This window comes from Capricornis sumatraensis, chromosome 21 (genome assembly GCF_032405125.1).
Source record: "Capricornis sumatraensis isolate serow.1 chromosome 21, serow.2, whole genome shotgun sequence".
NCBI lineage: Eukaryota > Metazoa > Chordata > Mammalia > Artiodactyla > Bovidae > Capricornis > Capricornis sumatraensis.
The window spans coordinates 12788236-12804144 of record NC_091089.1 but is presented as its reverse complement, the minus strand read 5'-3'; positions in this window follow the sequence as shown (position 1 = coordinate 12804144).

The window sequence follows — 15909 nt, the reverse complement described above, 5'->3', positions numbered from 1 at the left end:
ATTATCTTAATCTTATCCACAAATAGAATATTCTCCTATATTTCATTTTATATGAGGAAACTTTGACAAAGGACTTCAAGTAATGTGTTCAAGAGTATATGGTTAGTGGTTTTTATAGTTACACCTAGAATCCAAAGCTCACTGTTCATCCCACTATACAGGATTTAGTGTATGAGCAGTTAATTTACACAACATTATTTATCTGAACCTATGATCCTCTGGGGGAGAAAATGGCTGCCCACTCCCATATCCCTGCCTGGAGAATCCCATGGACAGAGGAGCCTGGTGGGCTACAGTCCATGGGGTCTCACAGAGTCAGACACAGCTGAGTGACTGATCACTATGCCTTCTGGTATGTACATTATTTAAAGAGAAAATTCCTGAATTAGTTCTTGGACACATAGCACAGTATGTTTTCAACTTTAATCAGTGACTATATTTTTTAAAGTATCCTCATCTTTTTTTTTTTTAGAACTCAGGAATCAAAGTTAATGGTTGATCTTTCTGTACTTAACCATAAGAGGCTGAAGCATAAGAAACCCCTGTGTGTTTGTCAGAGATAGAATTCCATGTATCAGCTATTTCAGCTATTTTTATAGTTCATGTTCTGTATTTTCTCTCTGCTTTTCAGTTAACTGAGAGGTATAAGGACTTATAAGGACTATAAACGTATAAGTCCTTATGAGGACTATAAGAAGAGAAAAAAGAGGAATAATGGTTAATATTTTCCAGTCAAAATTTTCATGTTAGGGTTTCATTTGAGCTAAATAGTACCTGGAGAGTCAGGCAGGCAATAAATAAATATACTCCTTCTAAATGAAAAACCTACCATCTCCCAAGTGCTTCCTTACTGTAATGACCTTATGTCATTTTAAAAATTACCCAAGATACTATCAAGTAAAATTACTATCCTGAGTATTTGTAGAAATGAGTAAACAAACCTGTGGGATCTCTTCAAACATAATTATCAAGCTCTAAAAAATTTATTATATTGAGTCAGTTCTTCTCTGGTTCTCTTGTTTCCATCAGAGCCGATTGTTAATGAGAAAGAAAAAGGAGGGAAATAGTAAAGTCTTATCTAATATATGGATATTCTCTTTATAAAGCAAACGTTAGGGCTGCTGGAAGTGCGTCTGTTTGTTGCAGTTAGAGAAAGCTGGAACAGCAGGACCTCTGACTAGAGTCATCATTACCTCAGAGTACAGTCACTAGAGAAATCTCACATACAGCGTGAGGATCACCAGCTACTCAGTCCATACCTAGTGCTGCCAAAGCCTGAAGAGCAGGCGACGAGAAAAGTCAGTCCCTGAGTGCTGAGGTGTTTGTGTAGATGAGTCAGGAAGAATGGAAGCGTCCAGACCAGAGCTGATAAGAAACAGCACAGGGTTACTTTAGCCCAGCTGATTTTCTCTCATTGTTAGATTGATTAACTTAGTTAAAACTAGAAAGTTCTGTCTGCTGTTAAATTGCAAGGACTCTCATAGATGTATTAATGTGACTGCATTCCAAAGAGGCCATGCGGGTCTGGGTATGGACATTTAGGTGTGGTTCAGTAAACATGCCTTGAGAGACATCAAAGAATGATGCAACACTGTAATTTTTCATAAGTAATTATATATGTAACCTTTATAAAATGTATGAAAGTAATGGTACAAATCTAGCTAATAGTCTGAGATTCCTAAGCTAGTGCATTGAAATGCAATATAGTTTACAATGAAATTTTCAGAGCATCTGATGTGTTCCAGGTGTTTTCTCCAATATTATCATATTGAATATTTACAAAATAAGAGATATTAATCCTGTTCTGAAGATGAGAAAATGGGTATCAAAGAGGTCAAACGAGCTCCACTGGCAGAGGGAAGAAACCCTGTCACTGACAACTGTTTTTGCTTTTGCCCGTGTACTGACAGAGTCCTGTGCCCCCGTCACGCTCAGATTTTCACAGGAATGGTCTGGACAAACTTAAGAAGGTGTTTCCGGGGCATATACTGACTAAGTCAGTTACCATTTATAACTATCTTATCAATGATCAGAAACTAGGGATGCCAACAAATGTATCTGGGTTTTCCACAGGCTTTCAGTGTATTTATTTAGATCTTAACTCTTAAATATTTGTTATTCTCAAAGAAATCTTAGATAAAGCAAATTACTGTAGAAAAAAATAAAATTGCATTATAAAATTATTGAAAATCTCAAGAAAAACTAAGATATACTTGAATCTTCTGTCATTTGGGGGAAAAGAAAGAGGAGAAAAACAGAAACTCAGACTAGCTTAATTGTAAGGAGGAGTCCAGGACAGTAGTGTCATTTCACTGGGACAGTGAACCTTGAATAAGCTTAACATTTCCTGCCAAGTCACTTCAGTCGTGTCCGACTCTATGTGACCCCATAGACGGCAGCCCACCAGGCTCCCTTGTCCCTGGGATTCTCCAGGCAAGAACACTGGAGTGGGTTGCCATTTCCCTCTCCAATGTATGAAAGTGAAAAGTGAAAGTGAAGTTGCTCAGTCGTGTCCGACCCTTAGCGACTCCATGGACTGCAGACCACCAGGCTCCTCTGTCCATGTGATTTTCCAGGCAAGAGTACTGGAGTGGGGTGCCATTGCCTTCTCCGTAACATTTCCTACTGATTTTAAATTTTAGCATTTCCAGCTCTGATAGGCAAATACTGAATAATGACAACTTTTAAAATAACTTTATTTATCTGAATTTTCAAATTTCATGTGCTGCTTGGATGACAAAGCTGTTTAATAGAATAAATAGTTGAATTGCGTTTTTTCAATCACTCCTTACTTTTTCTGAGGGAACAAAATGCTTGATTTTCCCTCAGGATGGTATTTTTATTCTCTAACTATACCTTTACAAAAGAAAACAAAGACACCTCCTGTAGGATCACTCCTTGCGAACAAAAATCCGCCGTTTACACCAAGAAAAAATCTGTTTGAAAATTTGGGGGATAGAAACTTCATTACAAATAGGAAACGAGTTGCGTGCAGTCCTGTGAATCTGTAGAAAATCAGTTAACACGAATGTGATTTAAATGCTCAGGCATGTAAATCCTGGACTACTTGATCAACTTTATCGCCAGTTTGTACTCTTATCAACAGCAGCAGGCATCTGACTGTATTCACTTTGATTTACTCTGCTGAGACTTTTCCAGATTTAAACGTATTTTACCCAGACAAATGGAGTGACAAATGCAATAAATTAGATATACAGTATACCAGCAAAAACATTTTATCCTGGAGTTACTGAAAAATAAAAGGCAGAGGGAAACAAAACCTCAAACCTTATGCATCGTCTTTACGAAAAGGAGATGTCAAGGACCCCATCGGGGAGAGTGCAATTTTGAAGAAGGAGCAGTCACGATACAGGAGATGCTTCTGTGGATGCGGATGACATAGGTTCATTTTTTTCTCTCCTTTTTCTCTCTGCTCCCCCCACCCCTCACCCCACAAGACAGCCCGGAGAACTGAGGCAGGTGTCGCCCTTCCCAGGTACTGCCAAGCTGCCATCTCTCTTCTGCTGTGACTGCTTCCCCAAGAGGGAGGCCGCCTGGCCCAACTTGGTTCAGTATGTTTGTGAATATTTGATTTTCGCAGAAGACAAAAGACGGTAAGAGCTCTGGAATTCAATAGAAGGTCAGAAGAGCCATCTTTTGCCTGCTGCGGCTTCCTTTTAGACCTTGACATCTGGCACCCATTACCGGGACAAATTAGAGCAATTCCAAGCAGCCGCAGAGGGGGAAGACTTCCTGTTTTCAGGCCGCACAGTTATCAATGCGAACACAGGAACTGAGGATTAGAACAATGCAGCCTTAGAAACAGATTTGCGGCACTGGCTTTGCCGGCTAAAAGCATAGCTCCTGGTAAGTGTAATTAAGGAGAAGATGCTTTCTATCGGAGAGTCGCAATTATATTGATGAGTTTCCGTGAAATTTTCATGTTGCTGTAATATATGAAATCCAACTATGTGGAATCCCACTCTCAAAATCTAAACATTATAATATAACCAAGTTTCTATTTTTATTAAGAGAGAAAACGATCATCAGAATATTATAAAACTCAAGAATTTAACTGTGATCTGAGAATGCTCCTGTATTTATGTAGGTCATTCATAAAATTCATCATTTAATACGACTTTCTTCTACTTCATTATACCCATTTTTCTTTATTGCACATATTGGCTGTCTTTCCCAAAATACCCCTTGGATTTTCATGCCTAAACATTCAACGAGAGTAGCTAAACTCCTTTAATATTTGTTTTCCCTCTTTGAACTAACATTCATCATTCTTTTAAAAATTCTTGTTTATTGGAAAAACAAACAAACTCACTCTTCCGGGGAATTTCTACAGAGGAAAACAGCAAGCAGTACTGTTCAAATAGAATATAGAAGTTACATTTCTGGGTGACTCACTCAGTGACCATGCTGGGTTTTCATCTATTTTGCGATACAAATGTGAGTATAACAGGGCTAAGTCACTAAATGGTGGTTTAGGTTGGACTATTGTCTCATAAAATAATTTATGATTCAAAATGTTTAAAATAAAAACTGAGGGTGTATTTGAATTATATTTTAAATCACAGGAATAGGTTTTGCTCTAATCAGTGAACAGAATGAAATATATTCTCAGAACTTTAATTTTTCACTATTGATTGTATATATTAAGATATATGTATGTACATCATCATCTACACATATAAGTACATAAACTCATGTGTCCATATTCCTCATTTATTATCCCAATTTCTACTTCTTTTCTATACAACTTTCTTCCTCTCTCTCTGCCTCAAAATAGATTTATTTACCTTATCATTTATATAAACTTCTAACTGCAGACATTTTTTTCATATATGTGTGTGTGTGTGTTCTGTATAATAGGATGGAAATTCATTAAATACTAAATAATGTATTATCTTTCTCTTCTACTCAAACATAGTATAAAATTTACACGTAGGAGTCCTCAACACTGACACTTTACCTGTACTTAGGCAAAAGTCTGATGTCAAGAAGCAGAAAAAAAAAAAAAAAAAAAAAAACTGGGTAAGAGTTGAATGCCTTAACAAAATTTTTTCACTTTGGGTTTTATTAATTTTTTTAATGCAGCATCCCTGATTTGCTGGCTTAATGGAGAGGGACATCTACATGATAGAGGAAATGTGTATAGCCCCAAAACTGCATTTGATGTGAGTCCTGTGGGCAGATACTCTGGACAGAAGGGACGTGTGTGCACAGTGATTGAGTGGACGAAGTTTTGACTGCTCTACATTGTCTTCCCAGAGTCTATTTGTTTCTGGTAATTAAAGAACAATTTGTCTCTTTGTTGTTATTTATAGCTGTCTAGTGCTTGGAGAATCCCAGGGACGGAGGAGCCTGGTGGGCTGCCTTCTATGGGGTCGCACAGAGTCAGACACGACTGAAGAGACTTAGCAGCAGCAGCAGCAGTAAGTGCTTGACTAGTTAGGACTATGATAGCAGGAAGATAGAAAATTCCTCCTGTATCCTTTTATAGTTTCTCTACATAATTCACAAATAAAGTAAAAACTTACTCTCCCCAAATAAGAAATACTACTCAGTTGTTTAAGAAAGGAAATTCATATTTTAAAGTGGAAAATAATCAGATGTTTCTATTAATTTTTCAAACATTCCATATAATAATGTTTTCTCATTACATGAAATTCATATTGTTCAGTTAAAACAATTTAGATTTTATCTAAATCTATTATAGAATTTACTAATTTGTAGTAGGCCAATGTTAAAATTCATACACTTAAACCAGTCTTTAAGTGTGAAATACAATGTGTTTAATTTTTATTGTTTGATTTTGCCATGTAACTCTATGTATAACATTATTTACATATATCCTTATGTCAGCGATTCACACATTTTACAAATGAAATGTGTCTATAGATTATAAATTCAATTTCAAGAGCTTTAAAGAAAGCTTGATGTAATTTCAATTCTTTAAGTTGCCAAGAAATTAAAGCTTACAATTAACAATAAGGGTCTGATCGATATTCAATTTTACAGGAACAAATTTTTAAAATGCTAAATCATGAGACATTACAAAATCATGTTATTGAGCTAAGCAATTATTTTGCTTTGAGTGTGTGGGAAATGCAGTTGAAATGCTCTTGAGTGAGCAAAAGCTAACTTGTGAGAATTCCCATGTTACACTTTTAAAATCTCAAATAGTTTCCTATTATCAGTGCAATGATAATAAATATAAGCTAACAGCAAAAAGCTAACTTGTGAGAATTCCCATGTTTCACTTTTAAAATCTCAAATAGTTTCCTATTATCAGTACAATGATAATAAATATAAGATCAGAGAAAGTGACAAATGTTTTTCTGTACCTTTAATGGACTTTTGCTGATAGTTATTCAATATTTCTTGTTTAGTTCTATTTTTCAAATATGGAAAAACACCTGATTTTATAACATTGATTCTGAATAAATTATTTTATATAAAAGTATATGGAATGGCAAATAGTTGAGTTACACCCACAATCTTACTACGCTTTGCAGGGAGAATGGAGTGACTATATGCCCCCTTCACTGTAGCTGGAACATAAGTACAGCTTTCTCAAGCTCCTGATGCATCCCCAGGAACTACCTTAAAATATAAGAGGAAGGATCACTGCGATTTTAATAGCCATGTTCTATTTCATAAAGCCAGTCAAACTTTTTCATCAAACTCCTGTCCTTCAGGAGGCAGTGATTTTTCCAGTAACATCTAGGGCTGTACGGCAGTCTATAGATTTCTACTTGGCAGAGTCATCTATAATTTCCAAAGTCTGATGAATCAGGTCAAAGCCCAGAAAATTAAAGAGAACGGTCAAAGGATTTCAGAACTTGAGATGGTTCAACCCGATGAGTGCCGTTCAGGGCACTTGGTCAAACCCATCAACGAAGCCTTCATTTATCCTCTGGACGGAGTATCGATAACTGCAACTCCTCCTTCATTTGTACTTCACCTCTTTGTTCAGGGCAGTCTCTGACTTGCAACCCCTTCTATTTTCTGATGCAACGCGACATCATCAATTCCTTTTCACGATGGCAGCCATCCACAATGCCTGTCTGTGGAAGGGCACGGCAGCACCGTCAATGTCAGCCCAGTTAGTAGCGGTCATTCTCTCAGGGCGCTCCGATTCATTCCAGACTCTCCCCAACCTCCTCAAAGCGCTGGTCTCTACTGTCTCCGCCGTTCTCTCTCTTTTGGAATGCCATCTAGTCAGACTCATATAGTATACAGTCTTTTCAAATTGGTTGCTTTCACTTAGTAATATGCATTTAAGATTTTTCCATGTCCTTTCACTGTTTGATAGCTCATTTATTTGTATTAATAGCACTGAATAATATTCCATTGTCTGTATGTACAGACACGTGCTTTTAAGCTCCTTGGGCAAATATCTAGAGAGTGTAGGTATATGTTTAACATTTTAAGAAAGTAGAAAACTATTTTCCAAAGTGGTTTTACCGTTTTACATTCCTAATAGCATTGCATTAGCTTTCCATTTGACCCACATCTTCATAAACAAATGTGATGATCAATTATTTTAATTGTAGATATTCAAGTAGCTGTGTAAGCATCTCTGAACTATTTTCAGTCTCTTAATATGATAAATTACATTGAATTAAATTTAAAACTGTTAATCTTGTAATTTGGAAATAAATTATATTTGGTCAGGATGTATTATACTTTTTGTATATTTCTGGATTTGATTTGAAAAAATGTGTTAAGAATGTCAAAATAGACTCTATTAAATAGGCATTTAAAAATATTTTCAGGACTCACACTTTCATTTCTTTCTTTCCTAGGTAATCTTTTAATTACAATATACCTATATATGTTAATGTCATTGCCATTACCATTATGTAATAGGTATCCATAATGTTCATTTAAATAGCTTCCTACTTATATTATGACTACTTCTTTCTTACTGAAGTTAAGAATCTTTGAACAATTTTCAGGCTATTAACTACTTAATAAAATGATTATTTTTATAACTCCATGAATGTCCCTATATGTGTATTCTAAAACATTCTATAATTTTATAAAATTATAAAGGAGACAATACTGACTATAGTAATTTCTATACTATACTTAATTGCTTAGTTCTTAGAACAAATAAATGGAGCTTCATCTTGATTATATTTCCATTTCTTGAGATATTTTTGAATCAAAATTATTTTAAACACATTTCTATTTTTTCCTTTGTAAACTAAGTAATTTTGTTATTTCCTATCTAATCACTAGTCTTTTTATTCCTTGTTGGTTGTAAGCACATTGAAAAATGAATATATTTTAGATAAAGTTTTTATTTTGTGTTTTTACTGTTATGGAAATATTAGAGGAAGAAAGAACTTTTATGGACCCATATTTATTTGTTCTATTTTTAAAATTTTCTTATATTCATCTCAATTTTATAAAATGGTATTTTTTTTCAGTAATTATAATAAGCTTTGTGTTTGGCCATTTTGCCACTTTGTGGTAATGAATAATATTTTTATGTTAATTAATTCATCTGTTCTTTGTTTTGTAATGTGCTGAAGGATATGTACTAAATCTATTATTTTCATAATTGTAACCAAACATCTCAAATGTGTGTATTGAATAACTCTTTTTCTTAATAATTTCATTTTATCTCTCCTTGTCACAGTGAATTTTTCTGTGTGCTTTTTGGGGCTACTTTGTCCCAACCTTCCATCTGTTTTTTTCTCTGCTAGTAACAGATGGTTTTAATTACTGTTTCATTACAATTTTCACTTTGAAATGCTGATAAATAACTATCACTAGGAACAAAGGAAAAAAAATAACTAGATAATGAAAGAAAAAATTTTCAGAAAACACACAAAAAGTAGAGTTTGCTGTTGCATAGCCATCCATGCAACTTGAGGATTTGTCTAACTTGATTTATTATAATCTATTTTTCAATTATACTTAAATAAAATTGCTTTGCTTTTTTTTTTTTTTTAGAAATACAAGCTGATCCTAAAATTCATAAGGAAATGCTAAGAACCAGAACAGCTAAAATATTTGTGGAAATAAGAAAGTAGTTGAGAATTCACATCTATTTCCAATTTTGCTATGAAGATACTGTAAGATTGTGTAATACCTGTATAAATAGATCAATAAGTGGAATAAAATTGAGAGTTAAGAAATAAAGCCTTGTGTTTGTGGCCAGCCAACTGATTTTTGGCAAGCTTGCTGAACAGTTAAGCATGGGATGGGGGTTGGGGGGATAGGAATAGTCTGCTAAAGAAATAATGCTGAGACAACTGGATATCCGCATGTAAAAGTATAAAGTGAGACCCTATCTAAAACCCTATATAAAAATTCTTTCCAAATAGATAAAACGTATAAATGTAAGAGTTAAAATGATAACTAATAGAAGCAAATGTAAGAATAAATCTATGTGATTTTTAGGTTAAGCAATTATTTCTTAGACACAATATCAAAAGCACAAATAACAAAAGGATAAGTAGATTAACTGGACTAAATCAAAACTCAAAACTTCTGTGTTTCAAATGACACTATCAAGAAAGTGCAAAGGTAATCCATAGAATGGTAAAAATATTTGCAAATAATGTATCAGAAAAGGGAATTATTTCCAGAAGATATTTTTAAAATGTTAATAGTTTAATAGTAAAGACAAATATCCATTTAAAACAATGAGCAAAACATTTAAATAAACATTCTGCTTTATTGACTATGCCAAAGCCTTTGACTGTGTGGATTACAATAAACTGTGGAAACTTCTGAGAGAGATGGGAATACCAGATCACATGACCTGCCTCTTGAGAAATCTGTATGCAGGCCAGGAAGCAACAGTTAGAACTGGACATGGAACAACAGACTGGTCCCAAACAGGAAAAGTACGTCAAGGCTGTATATTGTCACCCTACTTATTTAACTTCTATGCAGAGTACATCATGAGAAATGCTGGGCTGGAGGAAGCACAGGCTGGAATCAAGATTGCCGGGAGAAATATCAATAACCTCAGATATGCAGATGACACCACCCTTATGGCAGAAAGTGAAGAGGAACTAAAAGGCCTCTTGATGAAAGTGAGAGAGGAGAGTGAAAAAGTTGGCTTAAAGCTCAACAGTCAGAAAATGAAGATCATGGCATCTGGTCCCATCACTTCATGGCAAATAGATGGGAAAACAGTGGAAACAGTGTCAGACTTTATTTTTTGGGGCTCCAAAATCACTGCAGATAGCTGCAGCCATAAAATTAAAAGATGCTTACTCCTTGGAAGAAAAGTTATGACCAACCTAGATAGTATATTCAAAAGCAGAGACATTACTTTGCTGACTAAGGTCCGTCTAGTCAAGGCTACGGTTTTTCCAGTGGTCATGTATGGATGTGAGAGTTGGACTGTGAAGAAGGCTGAACTCCAAAGAATTGATGCTTTTGAACTGTGGTGTTGGAGAAGACTCTTGAGAGTCCCTTGGACTGCAAGGAGATCCAACCAGTCCATTCTGAAGGAGATCAGTCCTGGGATTTCTTTGGAAGGACTGATGCTAAAGCTGAAACTCCAGTACTTTGGCCACCTCATGTGAAGTGTTGACTCATTGGAAAAGACTTTGATGCTGGGAGGGATTGGGGGCAGGAGGAGAAGGGGACGACAGAGAATGAGATGGCTGGATGGCATCACTGACTCGATGGATGTGAGTGTGAGTGAACTCCGGGAGTTGGTGATGGACAGGGAGGTCTGGCGTGCTGCGATTCATGGGATTGCAAAGAGTCCGACACGACTGAGCGACTGAACTGAACTGAACTTCTCCAAATAAGACCTCCAAAGATCCTAATGCTGGGAACAACCGAAAGCAAAAGGAGAAGAAGGCGGCAGAGGATGAGATGTTAGATATCAACATTTACTCAATAGATGTGAACTTGAACAAACTCCGGGAGATAGTGGAGGACCAGGGAAACCTGGGATGCTGCAAGCCATGGGGTCTCAGAGAATCAGACATGACTTAGAGAGTGAACAGCACAACAGATAAAAGAAGCAAATAGCCAGCAAATGCACTAAAAGGTGCTCAACATTATTGGTCATTCCATATGTGCATGCTAAGTCACTTTAGCCACGTCTGACTCTTAGCTACCCTATGTGCCATAGTCCGCCTGGCTTCTCTGTCCATGGGATTCTCCAGGCAAGAATACTGGACTGGGTTGCCAGGCCCTCCTCCAGGGGATCTTCCCAACACAGGGATGAAACTGTCTCTTATATATTCTGCATTGGCAGGAAGGTTCTTTACCACTAATGCCACCTGGGAATCCCTGGTAGTCTCTCTCTCTCTCTGTAGTCATTCAGTCGTGTCTGACTCTTGCAACCCTGTGGACTGTAACCCGCAAGACTCCTCTGTCCATGGGATTCTCCAGGCAAGAACACTGGAGTGGGTTGCCATTTTTTTCTCCAGGGGATCTTCTCAACCCAGAAATCGAACTCGGGTCTCTTGCATTGCAGGCAGATTCTTTACGAACTGAGCTATGAGGGAAGCGCTTGTTAGTCACTGCTGCTGCTGCTGCCAAGTCGCTTCAGTTGTGTCCGACTCTGTGCGACCCTATAGACGGCAGCCCACCAGGCTCCCCCGTCCCTGGGATTCTCCAGGCAAGAACACTGGAGTGGGTTGCCATTTCCTTCTCCAATCTATGAAAGTGAAAAGTGAAAGTGAAGTCACTTAGTCGTGTCCACCTCTTAGCGACCCCATGGACTGCAACCTACCAGGCTCCTCCGCCCATGGGCTTTTCCAGGCAAGAGTGCTGGAGGGGGGTGCCACTTCACTAGAGACATACAAATCAAAACCACAGTGAGATACTACTTTGCACCCTCCAGGATTGTGACAGTAGGAAAGAGAGAGGATAGCAAATGTACGTGGAGAAACTGGGACCCTTTTACACACCAGGTGGAAATTTAAATGGGGCAACTGCTTTGGGAAATAGTCTGTTTCTATTTCTAACTCTCTTTTTCATTTTATCGATTACTATGTCCCTGAAGTCTATTAGACGTGCTTCAATAAAAGCGCAATGTACAGTGGACAAATTCCAGCTACTTTAAAGATGCATGTTTTCATGCAATTTTTTAATATCTCAATATAAGTTTGAAATATAAAATATATTAAAAAAGACAAATATATAGATCAGCTTCCTCGGTGAACAGCATTCAGAGGCTTAGATGAAAATGTCTCTCTTGTAGCTAACTCTTCGAGATTGTCTTAAAATAAAATGACTTTCATATTATACTAAATTTGGTGATTTACTATGCCAAATGAATCATAACAAAGGAAATGTATTTCTTTTGCAAGTATATTAATATATTTTTTAAAGTTTGTGTCAAATTATAAAATAATTATATTGATATGTCCTATTAACTTTCCTGAACAACTTTATGAATATTATATACAAAAGTGATTTGCTGTTGCCCAACTAAAAGAGTTTAATATTTGAAATTCTTTCCTTCCCAATATACTTCTCTTCTCCGTTTAGCAGAATGTCTTGAACTATCACTGGCAAATAAAACTATAACATTCTCGCAATTCTGGTGGGATCCCTGTTTTTCTGATCAGCTACATATCAAAGCGATCTGTGATTACATTAATTATAAGAAATGCTCTGTTTACTTTGTCTTATCCCTTTGAAAGAAGCAGTGAACTGTTAGTCAAGCTCTGATACCTCCTTTGATATTGCAAAGAAACTGAAGAAAGGATAAAAGAAAGAATAATGACAAATACTATTTGTCAAGTGCATGTGGTAGGTTGAGAGAAATAGATGGCTTATTTATTAACTTTTAATGTCATAGAATTCTAAATTACTCAACTAAGTGAAACTGATTTTAATGCCTATGATTCACATTATGTTGGTAATAGTATGTCAATATTTATGGTCAATGATATATGTTTTGTTTCTTTTATTATTCGCTTAATCTTCCCAATACCTAACACAGAAAATGCTGAATGAATAAATGAGTTAATAGATGGCTTTGTGCTCCATGTATCTGAGATCCCCGAATTGCTACTGAACATGTTACAGACTGCCTGCTTTGGTGGGTGGAGTATTGTGACATTTTGGAATAGAAGAATATGAGTTCAGTGAGTGCACAGGGGAACTGGAAATAGAGCAAAATATTTTTCAAGTGAATGTGAATTGCTGTTGGTAATGTTATCGGTGCCATTGAGAGGTATTAAACTACTGTCTTTTGTTTTCCCTGGCATCCCATAATTGTCTCTTGCATTGCAAATGGGTTCTTTACCAACTGAGCCATCAGAGAAATCAATATACAGTTATAGTTATATTTTGATTTCACGTTAAGGATAGTACCATTTCTGTTAAATAAAGTCCTGAGAAATTCTCTCCTACTCAAAAACTGAGCTGTTTCCATGCAGTTGGTTCCATACTCTCATTCACAGTGAGCACTCTCATGCCTTCCTTCTGTAGCACATTTCCATCTGTACCATTTCCATGTCCTTATGGAGCTCTTTCAAGCACTGCATTTCTTGTTAGAGTGTTTCTCTTACATTACCCAAGACTCTATGCACAAGATTATTTTATGTCTTTCAGCCTGAGGAACAATTTCAACTAATGATCAATTCAATGGTTCAATAACTGTTTCTCAAATGGCATGGATCATACTTCTGTGCTTTAGAGCAGCGATCACTTTGCTTTTTCATTGCCTCCACTTATGGGGGAAAGCTGAATGTCTTGAGCAAGATGCCAAATCAATATTATGGTCATAGTTCTCAAAAGAAAAGCAACAATGAAGTATAAATTTAACTCTAGTGAAATCAAGAGCAGGGTTTTGAAAAGAAAAAGGGGAACTTATTCTATGATTTCCTGAAATATTATTCTTTTAATGGCACACTTTATCTTTCTTTCTATTTTAGCCAACATGTTTTATAAACAAATTATTTTCTAAAGAAATACTTAAAATATAAGTTTTCAATTGGCATTCCTATTTGTTTATATTTTCTGTTCTCCACATCATAAAAGATCAAATATTAAGTAAATTAATATTGCTAACATATTTAACAAAAAGCATTAATAACCTGTACACATATTTATTTCTCTAAACTCGGTTTATCCTGCATCTCTTTGATTTTGATGGATGGTGTTCAAGCTTGTAGATTTCCGGTAACAAGCAGGTTTTAATTTTCATACATTATACCTCTCCACTGCCAGTTTTTGATGGATGATATGATAAAGATTTGTGCATTACATTTTAAATCCTGAACAGTAAAGCAGTTAATGACATAAGATGCAGTTGCTTGCACCTTCAATGGCACCATTGTTCCTAATATTTTCTGGTTCCTCATAGTGCTAACTTCTCTGGCTTGCCACTGTAGTCCCAGCACATCTTAAAGACTAAGAAAGATCCAATACTCTATGAACCAAGCTTATCTGGGATCTGTTTTCCAAGTTAATAAGCAAGCAAATGAGGAACGTCTCCTCTTATTTTATAGGATGCCTGTGGCATTGCTAAATTTGTCAGAATATTTTCAGAAACTTGAGGGCTTATTAAAGTGATGGCTCAAAGTTAATTCTAAATGTAACCACCCTTAATATTTCCATAGAATATCATTTTCCATAACTGCTGAAACAAATTTTATATGTGCTCTTTTCCAAATTTATTAGACTTATTTTCCCTACATTTCAAATAATGGGATTGTTAGATTGAACTAAAATTTTTTTGAGTAGATATTCATCAGATGTTTCTTGGGTATATAACTTATGGTGAGTACTGAAGTAGGTATGAGTTTTAATTAAAAACAAATGAAATGTCATCTGAGATGTCATCTGAGTGAGAGTTTTACTTCTCTTCCAAACTGAATTTCTTAATTTCTTTTTCTTCTCTGATCCCCATGCCTAGGACTTCAAAAACTATGTCATACAATAGTGGCCAGAGTGAGCACCCTTGTTTTTGTTCCTGATCGTAGAGGAAATGCTTTCACTTTTTCACCATTGAGAATAGTGTTTGCTGTGGGTTTGTCGGATATTGCCTTTATTATGCTGAGGTAATGCAGCAGCAGTTTCCTTCTATGCCTACTTTCTGGAGATTTTTTATCATCAAAGGGTGTTGAATTCTGCAAAAGCTTCCTCTGAATCTATTAAGATGATCATATGGTTTTTATCTTTCAGTTTGTTGATATGGTATATTCCATTGATTGAAGTGCATATATTGAAGAATGCTTGCATCCCTGGGATAAACCCCCTTAGATCATGATGTATGATGTAAAATTTTAAAAAGTTCCTATGGCTTGGAAGCAGAGAGGGAGTAATGGATAAACAAATATAAAGTATAATAAAGCCTAACTATCTGAAGACAAAAGAAGACACAACTGCTTTTAGAAAGCAGGGACATATCTTCTTTGAACAATCTGAAAAAAAATGATAAATGTGTTTATGAATAATTCCTTTATTTTTTGAGAGTTTGTAATTTTTTAAAAGATATTCTCTTTGGTAATTCAATTTGGCAACCATACTTTTCTAATGAAGAACAAATTCTATGAAAAGGAAAATTAATAACATCATAGAACTAGCTTCCATGTTTCTCTAACCTCTTAGACTGGTTAATGCTCTTTATATTCAACATTCAGTTCAGTTCAGTCGCTCAGTCGTGTCGGATGCTTTGCGACCCCATGAATCGCAGCACACCAGGCCTCCCTGTCCATCACTAACTCCCGGAGTTCACTCAGATTCACGTCCATCGAGTCAGTGATGCCATCCAGACATCTCATTCTCTGTCGTCCCCTTCTCCTCCTGCCCCCAATCCCTCCCAGCATCAAAGTCTTTTCCAATGAGTCAACTCTTCGCATGAGGTGGCCAAAGTACTGGAGTTTCAGCTTTAGCTGAAATCATTCCTTCCAAAGAAATCCCAGGGTTGATCTCCTTCAGAATGGACTGGTT